At 42.4% G+C, this 17,126-nt stretch overlaps 1 protein-coding gene across 6 annotated transcripts in view; it reads right to left on the bottom strand.

Annotated features, from left to right (window-relative positions):
* LOC131431744 (klarsicht protein) overlaps positions 1 to 17,126 on the bottom strand; it is a 627,074-nt gene that overhangs the window by 412,214 nt on the left and 197,734 nt on the right. The window lies entirely within an intron of this gene.

Here is a 17,126-nt window from a genome sequence, read left to right as displayed (position 1 = left end):
AACATGGGGTCGGATGTTTTAAAGATCCCTTGCTTAAGAATGTCAAGATACTGGACTGCAAACGTTTGCATTCAGTATCGATCGCCGCGGATGGGACAAAGTCTTATCCCCACTCGGACTCGTATCGGGTGACCTTCTCCGGCTCGGCTTTGCCGAAATTCGTTCTCCTGGCCAGGGTTCGTCTACCTGTACGACTTTTCGTACCACGGGTAATGAATTGCACTAGTTGTCAACAACTAGGACACACAGCTTCCCATTGTGGAAATCGGCCCCGCTGCTCGAAGTGTGGAGAGAGTCATGCGGATGGCGTTTGCGACAGAGACATTGAAAAGTGTCTTTACTGTGGGGCGGCCCCGCATGACCTCACAGCATGTTCTGCGTATAAATTGCGTGGAGATCATTTGAAACGATCTCTCAAGCAACGATCAAACCGCTCGTTCGCAGAAATGCTGAAAATCGCCACACCACCTGAACAGAACCCCTACACCTGTTTGTCTGCGGACGATTGCGACTCTGACGATCCTCAAGAAGGTACATCTTCAACTGTCCCTCGTAGTTTTAGGAAGAGGAAAAATATATCATCTCCTAAACTCCCTAGAAAGGGTTCGAAGATATCTCTTGAAGGCCCTCCAAAAGTAACAGCAGAAGGAAGTGTTGGTAAAAAAACGAAAAGAAGAAACCAAAAGCTCCTAGTTCCGGAGACTTGAAATCGGAGAAAGAATATCCAACACTTCCGGGGACACCCAAAACCCCGAAAGTCCCCAAGGAACCAGAAAACACATCAAGTGCTGGACTTGTAAAATTCAGTGACATTGTGGACTTTATATTTTCCGTCTTCAACATTTCTGACCCCCTAAAAGGTATTTTGATGACTTTCCTGCCAAAAGTTAAAATGTTTTTGATGCAGCTGACTGCAAAATGGCCCCTCCTCTCAGCAATCGTTTCCTTCGATGGCTAATTTTTCGAACGAGGTCAAGGATTCGATCACTGTTTTACAGTGGAACTGTAGAAGTATCATCCCGAAAATAGATCCTTTTAAATACTTAGTAAATAATCTGAAATGTGACGCATTTGCATTGTGCGAAACTTGGTTAACTTCTGATGTATCACTAAACTTCCACGATTTTAACATTATTCGCCTGGATCGAGATAATCCCTACGGAGGAGTACTTTTGGGGATCAAAAAGTGCTATTCCTTCTTTCGAATTAACCTCCCCTCGATATCAGGTATTGAAGTTGCCGCATGTCATGTCACAATTAAAGGCAAGGACCTTTGTATTGCTTCCATCTATATTCCCCCTAGAGCCTCAGTTGGGTACCACTGGCTCAGCAGTATCATGCAACTTCTTCCCGCACCGACGTTAGTTTTAGGAGACTTTAACTCTCACGGTACGGGATGGGGTTGTCTTCATGATGATAACAGATCAGCTATGATCCATGATATTTGCGACAACTTCAATATGACAATCTTGAATACGGGAGAAATGACACGAATTCCCGCACCACCAGCAAGACCAAGTGCGCTGGACTTATCCCTCTGCTCGACATCGCTACGGTTGGATTGCACGTGGAAGGTAATCCCTGATCCCCACGGTAGCGATCATCTGCCTATCGTAATTTCAATCGCCAGCGGATTAAGACCATCGGAAACAATCAATGTTTTGTATGACCTCACACGAAATATTGATTGGAAATGCTACGCAATATCGATATCTGAGAAACTAGAAACAACACAAGAACTTCCTCCGGAGGAAGAGTATACGTTTATGGCTGGCTTGATTCTCGACACTGCGATTCAAGCTCAGACGAAACGTATACCCGGCGCGAATACTAACATTCGTCCTCCCAACCCGTGGTGGGACAAAAAGTGCTCATCACTGAACGCGGAAAGATCTTTAGCATTCAAAAAGTTCAGAAAATATGGAACACCTGATAATTATAGAAATTACGCAGCGCTAGATAAGCAAATGAAGAACTTAGTTAAAGCAAAGAAACTAGGTTACTGGCGACGGTTTGTTGACGGATTAACAAAAGAAACATCGATGAGCACTCTTTGGAACACAGCCCGACGAATGCGCAACCAAAACACAACGAACGAAAGCGAGGAATATTCTAACCGCTGGATATTCGATTCCGCTAAAAAAGTATGTCCTGATTCTGTTCCGGAATACTTCGAATACAAACGAAACACCGTTTTCGATGGTAGAGTTCTCACTTGCGCTCTTGTCGTGTAACAATAAGGCCCCGGGGTTAGACAGAATTAAATTCAACTTGTTGAAAAAGCTTCCTGACTCTGCCAAAAGGCGCTTGCTGAATTTGTTTAACAAGTTCCTCGAGGGTAATATTGTTCCACACGACTGGAGACAAGTGAGAGTTATCGCCATTCAAAAACCTGGGAAACCAGCCTCCGATCACAATTCGTATCGGCCGATTGCTATGCTTTCCTGTATCCGGAAGTTGTTCGAAAAAATGATTCTCTTCCGTCTAGACAATTGGGTCGAGACTAATGGTTTACTTTCAGATACACAATTCGGCTTCCGCAGGGGTAAAGGAACGAACGATTGTCTTGCGTTGCTCTCAACCGAAATTCAAATGGCATTTGCTCGTAAAGAACAAATGGCATCAGTATTCCTAGATATCAAGGGGGCTTTTGATTCAGTTTCTATAAATATCCTATCTAAGAAGCTGCACCAGCATGGTCTTTCGCCGGTTTTGAATACCTTTTTACATAATCTATTGTCCGAGAAACACATGTATTTTGCACATGGTGATTTGTCGACAATACGATTCAGTTACATGGGTCTTCCTCAGGGCTCATGCTTAAGCCCCCTTTTATATAACTTTTACGTAAACAACATTGATGAATGTATCAACACATCTTGCACGCTAAGACAACTTGCCGACGACAGCGTTGTGTCCATTATAGGACCCAAAGCTGCCGATCTCCAAGGACCATTACAAGATACCCTCGACAACTTGTCGACATGGGCTCTTCAAATGGGTATCGAGTTCTCTACGGAGAAAACTGAGCTGGTCGTATTTTCAAGAAAGCGAGAACCAGCACAACTACAGCTTCAACTAGGGGGTGGAACCATAGCTCAGGTCTTCACATTTAAATATCTCGGGGTCTGGTTCGACTCCAAAGGCACCTGGGGATGTCACATTAGATATCTGAAACAAAAATGCCAGCAGAGAATCAATTTTCTTCGCACAATAACCGGAACTTGGTGGGGTGCAAACCCAGGAGACCTGATCAGGCTGTACCAAACAACGATATTGTCCGTAATGGAATATGGATGCTTCTGCTTCCGATCTGCCGCGAACACCCATTTCATTAAACTGGAAAGAATTCAGTATCGTTGTTTGCGTATTGCCTTAGGTTGCATGCAGTCGACTCATACGATGAGTCTCGAAGTGCTCGCGGGCGTCTTACCGTTGAAAAACCGATTCTGGGATCTCTCATATCGATTGCTAATCCGATGCGATATCTTAAATCCGATGGTGATTGAAAACTTCGAAAGGCTTGTCGAGCTCAATTCTCAGACCCGTTTTATGTCCTTGTATTTTGATTACATGGCTCAGAATATTAATCCTTCTTCGTTTGTTTCCAACCGTGCTCATTTCTTGGATACTACTAATTCTACTGTGTTTTTCGACACATCCATGAGAGAAGAAATTCGTGGAATTCCGGACCACGTGCGCCCTCAAGTGGCCCCAAATATTTTTTATAATAAATTTAGAACAGTCAACTGTGAAAAGATGTTTTACACTGACGGATCAAACATCAACAGGTCCACAGGCTTCGGAATCTTCAATCAGAACATCACCGCTTCGTACAAACTCAGTGATCCGGCTTCAGTCTACGTCGCAGAATTAGCTGCTATTCAGTACACCCTCGAGATCATTGAAACCTTGCCCAAAGACCATTACTTCATTGTCACGGACAGTCTAAGCTCAATAGAAGCTCTCCGGGCAATGAAGTCAGGAAAGTATCCCCCATATTTCCTGGGGAAAATACGGGAACATTTGAGAACTTTATCTGAACGGTCTTATTTAATATCGTTAGTCTGGGTCCCTTCGCATTGTTCCATTCCGGGCAATGAAAAGGCAGACTCATTGGCTAAGGTGGGCGCATTAGAAGGTGATATTTACGAAAGACCAATCTGCTTCAATGAATTTTTCAGTATCTCTCGTCAGAAAACTCTCGAAAGTTGGCAAACTTCATGGAGCAATGGCGAACTGGGACGATGGCTGCATTCCATTATCCCTAGGGTATCGACGAAACCTTGGTTCAGGGGGATGAACGTGAGTCGTGACTTCATTCGTGTGATGTCTCGGCTCATGTCAAACCATTACACCTTCAACGCGCACCTCCGGCGTATTGGAGTCGTGGAGAGCGGTCTCTGCGCTTGTGGTGACGGTTATCAGGACATCGAGCATGTCGTATGGACGTGTACGGAGTATCGTGACGCCAGGTCTTTATTAAAGGACTCCCTAAGGGCCCGAGGTAGACCACCTGAAGTTCCGGTCCGAGATGTGTTGGCTAGTCGGGATATCTCTTATATGCTTCTTATATACCAGTACCTCAAACACATTAATATCCAAGTGTAATCTGTTATACCTCGCTCAGAAAGTATAATCTCCACCTACAGGTTCGACACTAACATCCGCCCGATTCTCTCGATCACCGTCCCTGTCCACCATCTTCATTGGAACTAACAAGATCTTTTTTTGTCACTAACTTTTCGTTCCCCCTTCCCCCGTCTCTTCACCATCTCGATGGCAACTAATTAGATCTCTGTAGTTTTCAGACATTTTGTTTCCATACCCCCTATTTACCTCGGTTTCCACAATATTTACTTTTTTTATTTTTTCATCTCTTCGTAACATCACCATCACCGCCTACGGTCCTACGCTCCAGTCGATGACCAGCATGCGGGCCACCCGCCGGGCCTTCGTAGCCTGGGGGTGTTTCCCGCGGACCCACACGAACTGAAAGGAAGCGGCCATAGATAGCACCAACTGGAAGTCATGCAATATTCAATTCACCGACCACTGCCGAACGCCAGCTAAAAGCTTTTTCCAAAAATTCTAGACGACATAATCTAATGATACTATTCTAGTTTTAAGTTAGTCGTTAATTAAGATTAGGAAATACCCTTGGCATCTTAGAGCTTAAGCAGTGTGCCTGAAAATATATATTATACTATTGAAAAAAAAAAAAAAAAATTCGGTGGCAATATTGGACTCGTCAGCGCCGTTACTACCGTACTTGGATGGACTGGTGGTTGATGTCCGCAAAACCCAAAATAAAATCTTTCTATCGCTGGAAGTCAAAACTCGCCTTCGATGGTTTCTATCGGGAGCAACAGCGTCTGTTCGGCTTACTACGACAAGCGTATGACGGATATCAAAACAATCCGGGCATGCTTGCCACGATCAACCGAATAAAAGCAGAGATGCTCTCTCACCAGCGACGATTTTCGGAGATGTTTATTCGGATCAACGAGACATTCGTAGCAAACGAACCCCTTTCTACCTACCAGCTGGGTGAGCGAGTGCGGAAAAGAACCACTATCGATCGCCTGAAGAATGAACGAGACGAAGTCATCGAAGACTCCGGTGCCATCCAGGATCATATGGTGCAATACTTCACCGATCTATACGCACGTGAGTATGTGGAGGAAGTAGAAGGGGGTGTCTTTCAGTGCCAGCGAGTTATACCCGAGCAGGATCCCATTAATGAGTCCTGTATGAACGAAATCACCACAAGCGAAATACTATCTGTTATCCGTAGCAGTGCTTCAAAAAAATCACCCGGGTCTGACGGACTGCCTAAGGAATTTTATTTGCGCAGTTTCGATGTAATCCACCGAGAGCTTAATCTGATAATGAATGAAGCGATCAGATCTAATTTCCCTACGCAGTTCGTTGATGGAGTAATTGTTTTGGTTAAAAAACGAGGTACGGGCGACACCGCTCGATCGTACAGACCAATTAGTTTGGTCAATTTTGATTACAAAATTCTCGCACGGATTCTAAAACTGAGAATAGAAAATGTTATGCACTCTCATAACATTTTAACGAAGTCGCAAAAATGTGCTAATTCTACAAACATCTTTCAAGCTACGTTGGCTATAAAAGATCGGATAGCTCTGCTAAAAGCAAACAAAATAAAAGGCAAACTGGTGTCTTTCGATCTTGATCATGCCTTTGATCGGGCGGATCAAGGTTTTCTATACAAAACCATGGATTCTTTAGGCTTCAACGCGGGGCTTATACACTTGCTTTCTCGCATATCAGAAGCCTCTTCGTCGCGTTTATTGATAAACGGACACCTCTCAGCACCCTTTCCTATTCAGCGATCAGTCCGCCAAGGAGACCCTCTTTCAATGCATCTATTTGTGATTTATTTGCACCCTCTATTGCGACAGCTGGAGCGTGTGTGTGGGACAGACCTGATTGTTGCTTATGCGGACGACATCAGTACCATTGTAACCAGTGCGGACCGACTGGATGAGATGCGTTTGCTTTTTAGGCAGTTTGAACAAGTGGCGGGGGCTCGCTTGAATGAAGAGAAGACAACTGCCATCGATGTTGGTGTGACGGATAATCCTCTGGTTGTGGACTGGATATGCACTGAACCCACAATAAAAATACTGGGCATCGTCTTCACAAACTCAGTGCGACAAATGGTGGAGCTCAACTGGGACGCAATTGTGACAACTTTTGCACGTCAGGTTTGGCTGCACTCGATACGCTGCTTAGCGCTACATCAGAAAGTAATCCTTCTAAACACGTTCATTTCATCTAAAATGTGGTACGTGGCAGCGAATTTGTACCCGACATCTGCTCACGTTGCGAAACTTACGGCCACTATGAGAACCTACCTCTTCCGTGGTGAATGTGCTACTGTGCCGATGCAGCAATTGGCACGAAGTAAAAAAGATGGCGGACTCAAACTGCATTTACCGGCTTTGAAATGCAAGGCATTGCTGATCAACCGTCATCTGCAAGAGATTGATATCCTTCCGTACTATTCTTCCCTTCTTCACCAAGCAACTGCCCCCCGCGCAAATTCCGTCTCAGACCTTCCCTGCCTTAAAACAATACTACAAAATTACCCCCACCTCCCTTTCCAAATCCGTCAATACCCATCCACCAATATAATTCACAGTTTTTACGTTATGCGTACAGACAGACCAAGGGTCGAAACAATAAATCCTGGATACGACTGGCCTCGGATATGGAAAAACATCAATGCCCGAGAGCTTCTATCAACTCAGCGCAGTGCATTGTACATGTGGGTCAACCAAAAAATTCCACACAGACGTCTAATGAACGTCATGCGACGAACCGACGGTGAGCAATGTTTGCATTGTACAGGACAGACTGAAACTATCGAACACAAATTCTTTGACTGCTTGAGAGTAAGGGAAGCTTACGATCTTCTACAGCAAAAACTTTCGGCATTAGTTGGTAGCCGGCACACATTCCAGAGTGGTGAACTGCTACGACCATCATTAGAGTGGATCGCGAAAACTACGCGAACGCAAATCTTAAAAACCTTGTTAAGCTATATCAACTTTATTGAAGAATGCAACGGCGCAGTAGATATAAATGCATTAAGTTTTAATTTTAGTATCCCGATATAATAATTTTATCTTGAATTCCGATTGAGACATAATAAACGTATTAAAAAAAAAAAAAAAAATTTTCACAAAAATTGAATTCAAATGAAAGATCTTGTGGGTATCAAATATTCGAATGTGTCCTCAACACGCCATGCCTTACTTCAGTACAACACTGTTAACCTTCATCAAACTGTTTTGAGTGAAGAACATCCTCTGGAAATCCCCTTCTCAGTCGGATAGAAGACAGTTTTGCGCCTGTACGCAGCGAATCACCGTAATCAGTAGATCCATTCGCATCGAGGTTTGTTCGGAGCCTTTATAAATAAGCTTGAAAATAGTAAAACAAAATCCAACCGAACCGAGTCGACCAGCCAAGACGCTCGGATGGACGGACGGACGGACGGACGGAAGGAGGCTCCACGCTGGCGAAGATGATGCTGCTGGTGATGTTGGCTGTTGTTGTTGGCTCAGAAGTCGGCTCCGTAATGTTTAATGGATGGAGTGCAGCAAGCAAACGGGCAGCAGTCGCAACAGTAATATCGAGAAACAAAAAAACATGTGTTATGTGGTCTCGATGTGCGCACCATCAACCACAATCCACCACCAGGGCCGCTGCCACCACCACTACCACCACCACCGTCGCCACTGTCTGTCTATAGTTTGTGGAATTTCACAACAAGGGAACGAACGCACCGCACCGCATATTTGGATGTGCTTCGCTGGATCAAACTTCCTCTCGGAAATCAGACGGTTGTGGAAAATCATACACCTCTTCTCGAACGAACGGTGCGCGTGCGGTTGGCTAAAACTGCCTCTGGTCGGAAGGAGGTAAGAAGGTCCGAAGGGTGGGGGAAGGGAGGTGGTAAGAAAATCGTACATTTGTGCGTTTGAGTAATTAACATTTTCGTTCCGACCGAAACCAATGATGAAAACCGAATCGGTAGCCGTTTTCAAGAAAATGGGAGAGAGATTTGATCGTAAATAATTGCTAACCTCTAGCCACAAAGAAACGTTAGTTCGCGGAGATAATTGTTGTAATCGAGTAATGTAAACAACGCTAATGGATTAGCCAGACTGGTTACCATTTTGGGGAGTTTAGACCACAGCAAGAACGAAACGTAAGTGCGAAACTCGCAAACTAATTTCCTTGCTCAAAGCGAATCCGATAACCGGCCAAGACCTTGAAGTGGCGAAGCGTAAAAAATCGACTGGCAATCTTATTAGAGCTAGAGCTTCTTTTTTTTTTTGGAGGCCAATTCGTTTCTTTCCCAAAAGTAGACTCATCGTTTTATTTCCTCGCCACCACCACCACCACCATCGCCAGTTGGGTAAGCTTTCTACGATTTGATGAGACTCGATTCTTCTACTGAAAAATGATTAATATCTCGGTTAGTCGACGGCTCCCCCGGTTCACAGCGAGGCCCTCTGCGCTGTCTCGAAGAATTGACCATTATCAAGATTCGCTGCGTCGGGTTTCCGTAGCCGAGCAATTCTACTATTCATGATTGTGCCCTTTTTTTCGCTGGAAATTCATACCCGATTTTTTTTTTCGGGCATTTCGACTCTTCCAAGAACCAAGGTCTCTGGTCTCTAAGGCTAGACTTGCGCTAGGGGAAACCGATTAACTCAAAACGTATTCAAAACAGCTCGACCTGAGAGCTAATGAGAGCCGTACCTCGGCAGCCGGATGTAGCATACGATTGGGAAGGGGGAAGTGTTTTGCGTCGACGTCAGAGGGCTTTGTTCCGGCTTTCTAGGTACTCACTCTAGCCTTACTACCGGTGTTCGGGATGTGCATCGTAATTCGGTTCTCGAAATAGGTGAAGGGTCGAATGGACGGAAACTACGTACAATATGCGTTTTTAAGTTGCGTCGCTTTGCAGAGCGGTGCGATTTACGAACCTGTTGTGATGCACAGTTGGTCGCATTTTTTTTTTGTTGTATTTCGAGATATATTTGTAAAGAGGTTTAATTATAGCGTTTTAGTCGGAATGGTTAGTAATTGCATGGTTGTGGAATGAAAGAAATTGATTAGTTTTGGCAACTAGTGATGTGCTATTTCATTTGAATAATTTTCACTGTTCTGTTTTCACTTTTTCTTATTCTCGTTTAGTGTGACTTAGACAACAAGTCAAATCAACGACCTTAAATTTACAGAACATACCTGAAAATTAAAAAACCGTTGCAAATGTCAGGCCTAATTCTTCTAAGGCATTTATTTCTTCGAATTTAAAACAAAAAACAGGTACGCATTCCAATTCGTCTTCTAACGAAAACAATTTATTGACAGGTAGATCGACCTCGTCATCATCTTCTTATAATGTCAGTTATGCTAGTATATCAGGTAGAAATCTACCACCTATTTCTTCTAATGTAAATAATCAAAACACAGGAACGCCTTCCAGTTCATCTTCTAACGAAAACAATTTATTAATAGGTAGATCGGCCAAATCATCTTCTTCTAATGGCAGTTCTAGTTCTAAGCCATTCGCTTCTTTGAACGAAGTCGATTTAGGCGATATAACTGAAAATAAAATCATCTACCTACAAGATCAACTTTTTCAAATGATCATCCGAATGAATTCGACTTCATCACTTTTTGAAGCATTTCAAATCGGATGGCAATTTGCAAATAATATTATAATGAATTTAAAATTTTACAGTGATGTTAAAAAAAATTGAATATTTTAAATTGGAATGCTCGATCTTTGAAATCGAGTGAAGATGAATTTTACAATTTTCTCAAGGTTCACAAAATACATATTGCCATTGTGACAGAAACTTTTCTTAATCCAAATGTCAAATTGAAAAGTAACCCACATTATGTGTTTCATCGATTTGACAGGTTTACTGGCTTTTTTGTCCAACGGCAAATTAAACATCGAATTCAACCTTCTTTCAATACTAAAGTTATTGAAAGATGGGGAATCGAAGTTGAAATTATTCATGGAATTTATTTCATCGCTGGAGCAATTTGCCATTCCAATGCACTGGCGAACAATTAAATTTCTTCAAAGGCGATTTGCAAAAACTCACAAGATATCGATCGAAATTTTTCGTAATAGGGGACTTAAATGCTAAGCATGTCCAGTGGAATTGTAGGCAAAATAACAGTAATGGTAAAATACTTCATAAACAACTCTCAGTTGGTTACTTCACAGTTCTTCATCCCAGTAATCCGACTTGTTTCTCTTCCATGAAAAACCCCTCTACAATTGATCTGGTTCTAGCGGATCAAAGTCACATTTGTAGTGAACCGATTACACATGCTGACTTTGACTCAGATCATCTTCCTGTAACATTCAGACTTTCCAACGAAGCTATAGTTAATCCAATTAGTTCTATATTCAACTATCATAGAGCTAATTGGTTGGATTACATACGTTTCAAAAAACGACAACGAAGCTGTTGAGTTGGATTCTTTCGTTAAAAATATGTGATAGTTTCAAGATCTGGGTAGGGTTATTAAACACCTATTCTGAGGGCATCGTTCAAGTTCGGAAGGGTAATGGTGTACATTTTCGGTTCTGGAGATTGCTTTTTTTATGAATACACTAAATTTAGTCGATTGTGAGTAACTTATTGGATTTTTCGAAGATATAATAATCCTATAAGTGACGTATTCGACAAGTCGCACTTTTTCAATCAGCTTTCTAGTTCTCATAGGGGTTTCAATAATCAAATCAAATGTATTATAGCAGATACGTTCGGTTTTGGGAATGTTACCGAATAAATGACGTAAACGAATTACTCGAATAATTATCACACCACTGGATGAAATAGAAAAAAAATTAAATTTGATTTTGTTCTTGAGGTGTTTGTTTATCAGATTTCTGTGTGCTTAATTTGAATTTATCCAAACTCGAATCGTGTACCTTTAAAATAATTTTCCGGTTTTTCTATTCTTTTGCAGGATATATATTTTTTTTTTGTGAAATCGGAATAGCTCATCGGATTCGTTTGTTCAATTCTGGGTCCTTGATTTTGTTTTTTGATTTATCTGTTTCCAAATTCGCGAATGCAAACAATTATCCATTCGTATAATGGACCTTTGAATCCACGAGATCAACTTTAACTTGATGGTCCTCCATTTCAAAGCGTCCGTCAGAAAACCTTGACCGTCGTCTGCGCAGATCCCGCCGATTGCATCGATCGCGGTAGTTTACCCAAAATTGCTGGAACCCAAACAGCACCCAGTAGCTAATGGCTGTTTTTTTTTTCGAATCACGCAGCAGACACCGTCTCTTTCATGGGCGAAACCTTGATCATTGATCGGTTGAATTTCACTACGGAAAACCTTCATAGAAACTCAAGGTTCAAACAGGTTGGACGATTGCCGGAATCGAGGTTCTTGTTAGAGATCATATTGCGATCGAAAACTTCGAATCAAGATTTGCTAATCGAAATCGTTACTTTTTCCTGTGTTTTTCATTTCTTTCGAACTTTCGATTGCGTGATCACCTGTCAGTTGGTGTCATACGTGTAGTCGCCATAACCGAATCGTAACTGACAAGCGTAAAGTAGTTACGGTTTACGCGTAACATGTAAGCTTGCTGCTTCGTCTATTGGAGCCACATTTTTTCTTTTCAAATACGCGGGTCCAAATCAAAGCATAACTGCGAGTTCAATGTTGGCTCGAAAACTTAACGAATCATTATAGATTCTAAATCATTTTTCTTGTTCAATATTTATCGGAGGCTGCCCGTTTTCCTCCTGTCTTCGTCGGTGCGGTGTCTGGAAACTTTTCAACGTGATAAAATAGCCGTTGCCAGAAGCAGATAAAAACCGAAACGAAGGTGCAGCAAGACGCATGATTTATGGTCTTCTATTAACGGGTTTATTTTCCTCGTTTGCACTTTCGGCTGCAATCCTGCAGTGAGTTTAATGCGAGGCCAGCCAAAGCCAGATTGATTTTCCCTTTCATGGATTCGTTCTCATTTTATTTTTTTTGCTATCGCATTGGCACGGAATGCATCGTTCTTGGAAAATTACTACAGTCAGCTCTTGTCCCCCTCAACCCTCCCCCTTTTCAAATAGATCCCGATGATAAACCGCCCGTTTCATTGAACTGAAACTCGCTCCGTTCGCGTGCAATCAAATATCAGTTCGATACAATTTTTCATTCACGTTTCCCCGTTCGCCTACGGGAAGATGATGATGATGATGATGATGATGATGATGAGCCGCGGGGGAGCAAAACTTTCCACGACCACATCGCATTCGAAGTTCAGAATCCCAGTATGGAAGCGACTTCGACTCCGAGACTGCGCGAAAGTGAAGTGAAAATCGCAATCTTCTCATCGCGCGATTGCTAAATTGCCGTTAATTTGCACCTGGGCCAGCAAAGTTAAAGGTCTTTTCCCATCGAGCCCCAGGGCCGGGAGTGACAATGTTGAGCCAGGATCCATCCAGCGAATTCAACTGTGATCTGAATTTCACACGATCGCGTTTTCCAAAAACAAAAAAAAACGAGCTTCGATCGGCGGGCCTTGCTGAAGAAATTGTGGAATAATTGGTACTCACGCCTTCAGACGCTCGAGAGGAGTGTAATTTGGGAAGTGCTCCTGGTCGACTCGGTGGCACGATCGGATCAGATCAGCTCGACAAATCCTTCTTTGCTCTTGCGTTACTGTCAATCTTCAATTAGCAACTGAGAAGACTGAGTTGCCTTTTCGAGAGCCGACGTTCTTCGGCAGCAGTGGAAAGTGTGTGTTTCAATGGTGCACTCGCGAAGCTCGTGCAAAAATAAAACCACAATTATCGTAACTGTACAAGGTTTTTTTTCCGCACAAATTCTTCTTGACGATGTTTCTTGTTGCTCTTGCGAAGTTTCGACTGATTGCAATCAAACCCAAGAAACGCTCGCTCGCTCGCTCGGTGCGAACGCGAAAGCGAACCAACAAAATTGAAAATCGACCGTAAAAAGCTCCAAATGGAAAAGTGCGAGGGGAAAATTCGACCGTGACGAACGAAAGTAACAAGAGTGTGGAATTACATTTTGCGTCCAGCCCGCTTTCGTCCGCAGTTAGAAGAAGAATCCGAGGGAAAAAAGAGATGATCTATTACGTTGATAGGCGCGATCGCTGATTGGTTACCTTCGGTGCCCGATTAGCTACCCCCGCTCCGGGGATGGAATTAGACAACGCGAAATCGTCATTATTTCGCTGATAACTATAATCATAGTAATAAGGTTTAACGGGGGGTTCAATCAGTGCCGAGAGAATTAAGTTTCGTTTTGATTGATCCAGTAGCGGGACGGTTCCTGTTCCGGATGGGTGTTGTGTTCTAAGGATCAAATCAATCATAGAACAACATTGTTTCTTCCACTCGGAGCACGGCGTTTTGCTTGCTAAGACAGCGATATTCGAAATCATGGCGAGTGTATAATATCGAAAATATAACAACCGATATCGATAATCGTTTTCATTAGCTGGTTGATCGAGTGAAACGTGCCAGCTTTCACTTCCTCGTTTCCAGAATAGAATCGTAATCGGTGCGTTTCGTACAAATTATTCATATTGAACATATTGTAACACTTAAATACAAAAAGGCGGGGCAAACGAGAGTGAAAAATTGTCCGGCCGCACCTGATCATACCAACATAACATAACTCATAAAAACAATATTTTTTTTTATTGAGCTTACTATTCAACACAAATTTGATTAGGAACAATAATTTTTATAGCCAGTTTGAGAGGTAAAGAGCTTTTACCCCCTAATTTATGCTAGATGCACATAACCAATTTCACTTGATTTTACGTTTCGTCTTAGACTCATCAGTGCATAGCAATTTATGTTGAACTGCTACCTCCGACCTAACGGTTCAACATAAACCGCTAGACAGACGTAAAGTTAATGCTATTTGCAAAACACTTCTTTGATATTTCACCTAAGTGTAATATCAAAACTGACGTCCCGAACGAAACAAGTTTCGGCTTACTAGCTTCTTTACCTCTCAAACAAGTTTCGGCTTACTGGGCTTCTTTACCTCTCAAACTCAGAGATGGCATTTCACTAGAGTGAGGCGTAGGTTTCAATTATACACTGCGGATACATTTGCTCCGCTCCACACAAACAGGAAAGCGCACTTCTTCTCAGTGTCCAGACAGACAGACTTTAAGTGCGTGCTTGTGTTGAAAGAAGCTGGTGCGAGAGAACAACATTCTCTTCGCACGAATCACTCTCACGTGCTCTCGCCTAAATACACCCAAGTGATCACTGGCGCGTGTTGGTGAGCGAACACTTCTGTGAACTTCAATTAATAGAGAGTAAATCTGGCCTTGCTATGAAAAATTTGCAATGAAAACCGAAAATTTAACGATAAATTGATTTATTTTGCTGATTTTGCGTGCCCACGCTTCTTCTACGAAAACCATACACCAGAGTGCTCACCGGCGTGTACACCTCTGGCAAAGTATCTGCATCCACCTCAGAGAATTTATTAGCTAATGCTCTAGCACTTTGGTGCGATTCAGTGGAGGAGGTAAAAGGAAATAAACAAACGCATTCATGATGCGTGCACACTTTCTACAACAGTGGTGTATAAATGTGAAAGAGAACAGCTCTCGTTGAAGTTGTCAGTGCGAGGGGAGAAATTTTGCTTGTTCTTCGTCACGCAGAGGAGATGGACATCTCTGCTCAAACTTACCACAATCTGTACGGCTAGTAAGCCGAAACTTGTTTCGTTCGGGACGTCAGTTTTGATATTACACTTAGGTGAAATATCAAAGAAGTGTTTTGCAAATAGCATTAACTTTACGTCTGCCTAGCGTTTTATGTTGATCCGTCAGGTCGGAGGTAGCAGTTCAACATAAACTGCTATGCACTGATGAGTCTAAGACGAAACGTAAAATCAAGTGAATAATTTCTATGTTGGTTTGGGTAATCCTCAAAATTGTGCTTTAACACCAAACACTTAAGGAAGTACTGGATCAGGTTCATTTCGCCGAAAGCCATTTCGCCGAATGCCATTTCGCCGAAAGGGTCATTTCGCCGAATCCTGAAATCGTCTTGAAATCGTAATTAGAATTGATTTAAATTAAAGACAAATGAAAGATTATAACGTTAAAGCCCGTTTTGTTGACCTACCATTGTACTTCTTGAATAATGATTGATTGTTGTACTCTTGAATAAAGATTGATTCATGAACCTCAGAAAGTAGTTCCCAAGAAAACTTGTTGACTATTAGCTACTAAGCATCAAAGCAATTGCATATTTGTATCTACCAGGCAAATGTAGGTGGTATTTTCCGTTTATTAAGTGAAAATGAAAAGATATCTAATGCGGCTACGCCACATCGATTTGAATCGTGTGCTGTCCGACCTCGCTACCGCTCGTTCGGACCTAACTAAAGCAAAGAAATCTAGCTTTGAGTAGACCGGGCAAACGAGACGGTTACAGGTTTGTCTGCAAGAGGCTGCCGCCTACGACGGCGAGTCGGCGGGTTGATGTGATTTTTAATTCAATTTTGTTCATCATTGGTTCCGGGTACTTTTAAAACCAGAAATCGAGGCACGATATAGTTGAAGTTTGTTAGGTATGAGCATCAACTAACAAGGTCAAGAAATTGGAATAATTTTGATATCAGTTTTGAATATTTTTCCCAATCTGGCATCGTTACTCTACAAGACAGTTTGAAATTTTTAGCACCATCCGCCATTTGCCCATCGAACTTGATAAATGACATAATAGCAACTTCCAAACGAGCCTAAGATAGAGCAAATTCGGTTCAGACATCTTCGAGAAAATTGAGCGGTTCGAAAAAAAAACATTGCATAAGTCACTTTTGCGATTATATCTCCGGAACCGGAAGCGTCTGCCATTTGCCAATCGAACTTGATAAATGACCTAAAGTCACTTTCAAACGAGCCTAAGATAGCTGAAATCGGTTCAGCCATCTTCGAGAAAATTGAGAGGATCGAAAAAAAACTGTGCATAAGTCACTTTTGCGATTATATCTCCGAAACCGGAAGCGTCCGCCATTTGCCAAGCGAACTTGATAAATGAATTAATAGCAACTTTCAAACGAGCCTAAGATAGAGCAAAATCGGCTCATCCATCTTCGAGAAAATTGAGCGGATAGAAAAAAAAACAGTACATAAGTCACTTTGGTGATTATATCTCCGGAACCGGAAGCGTCTGCCATTTGCCAACTGAACTTGATCAATGACCCAATAGCAGCTTTCAAACGAGCCTAAGATAGAGCCAAATCGGTTCAGACATCTCCGGGAAAATTGAACATACATTCATGCACAGAAATGTTCCGATCTCTTCAAGCTGAGTGGAATTGTAAATAACACTAGGAAGCTTGCAGGTTCCAATCGAATGTCAGTTTTCCCAGTAAATCTATATTCCTTCTAAAGAGAAATGCAAAACAATTCTTCCGATCAAAAAGTCATGAAATAAAATTCACGAAAACAGTAAGTTGATACGTGCATTTTCAATGCTAAACTTCAAAACCGGTCAGTTGACCGGTCATGGTACGTTTAGTGT

Source organism: Malaya genurostris, chromosome 2 (assembly GCF_030247185.1).
Source record: "Malaya genurostris strain Urasoe2022 chromosome 2, Malgen_1.1, whole genome shotgun sequence".
Classification (NCBI taxonomy): domain Eukaryota; kingdom Metazoa; phylum Arthropoda; class Insecta; order Diptera; family Culicidae; genus Malaya; species Malaya genurostris.
The sequence above is the reverse complement of the archived record's forward strand: the minus strand, read 5'-3'. Positions and strand labels throughout refer to the sequence as shown.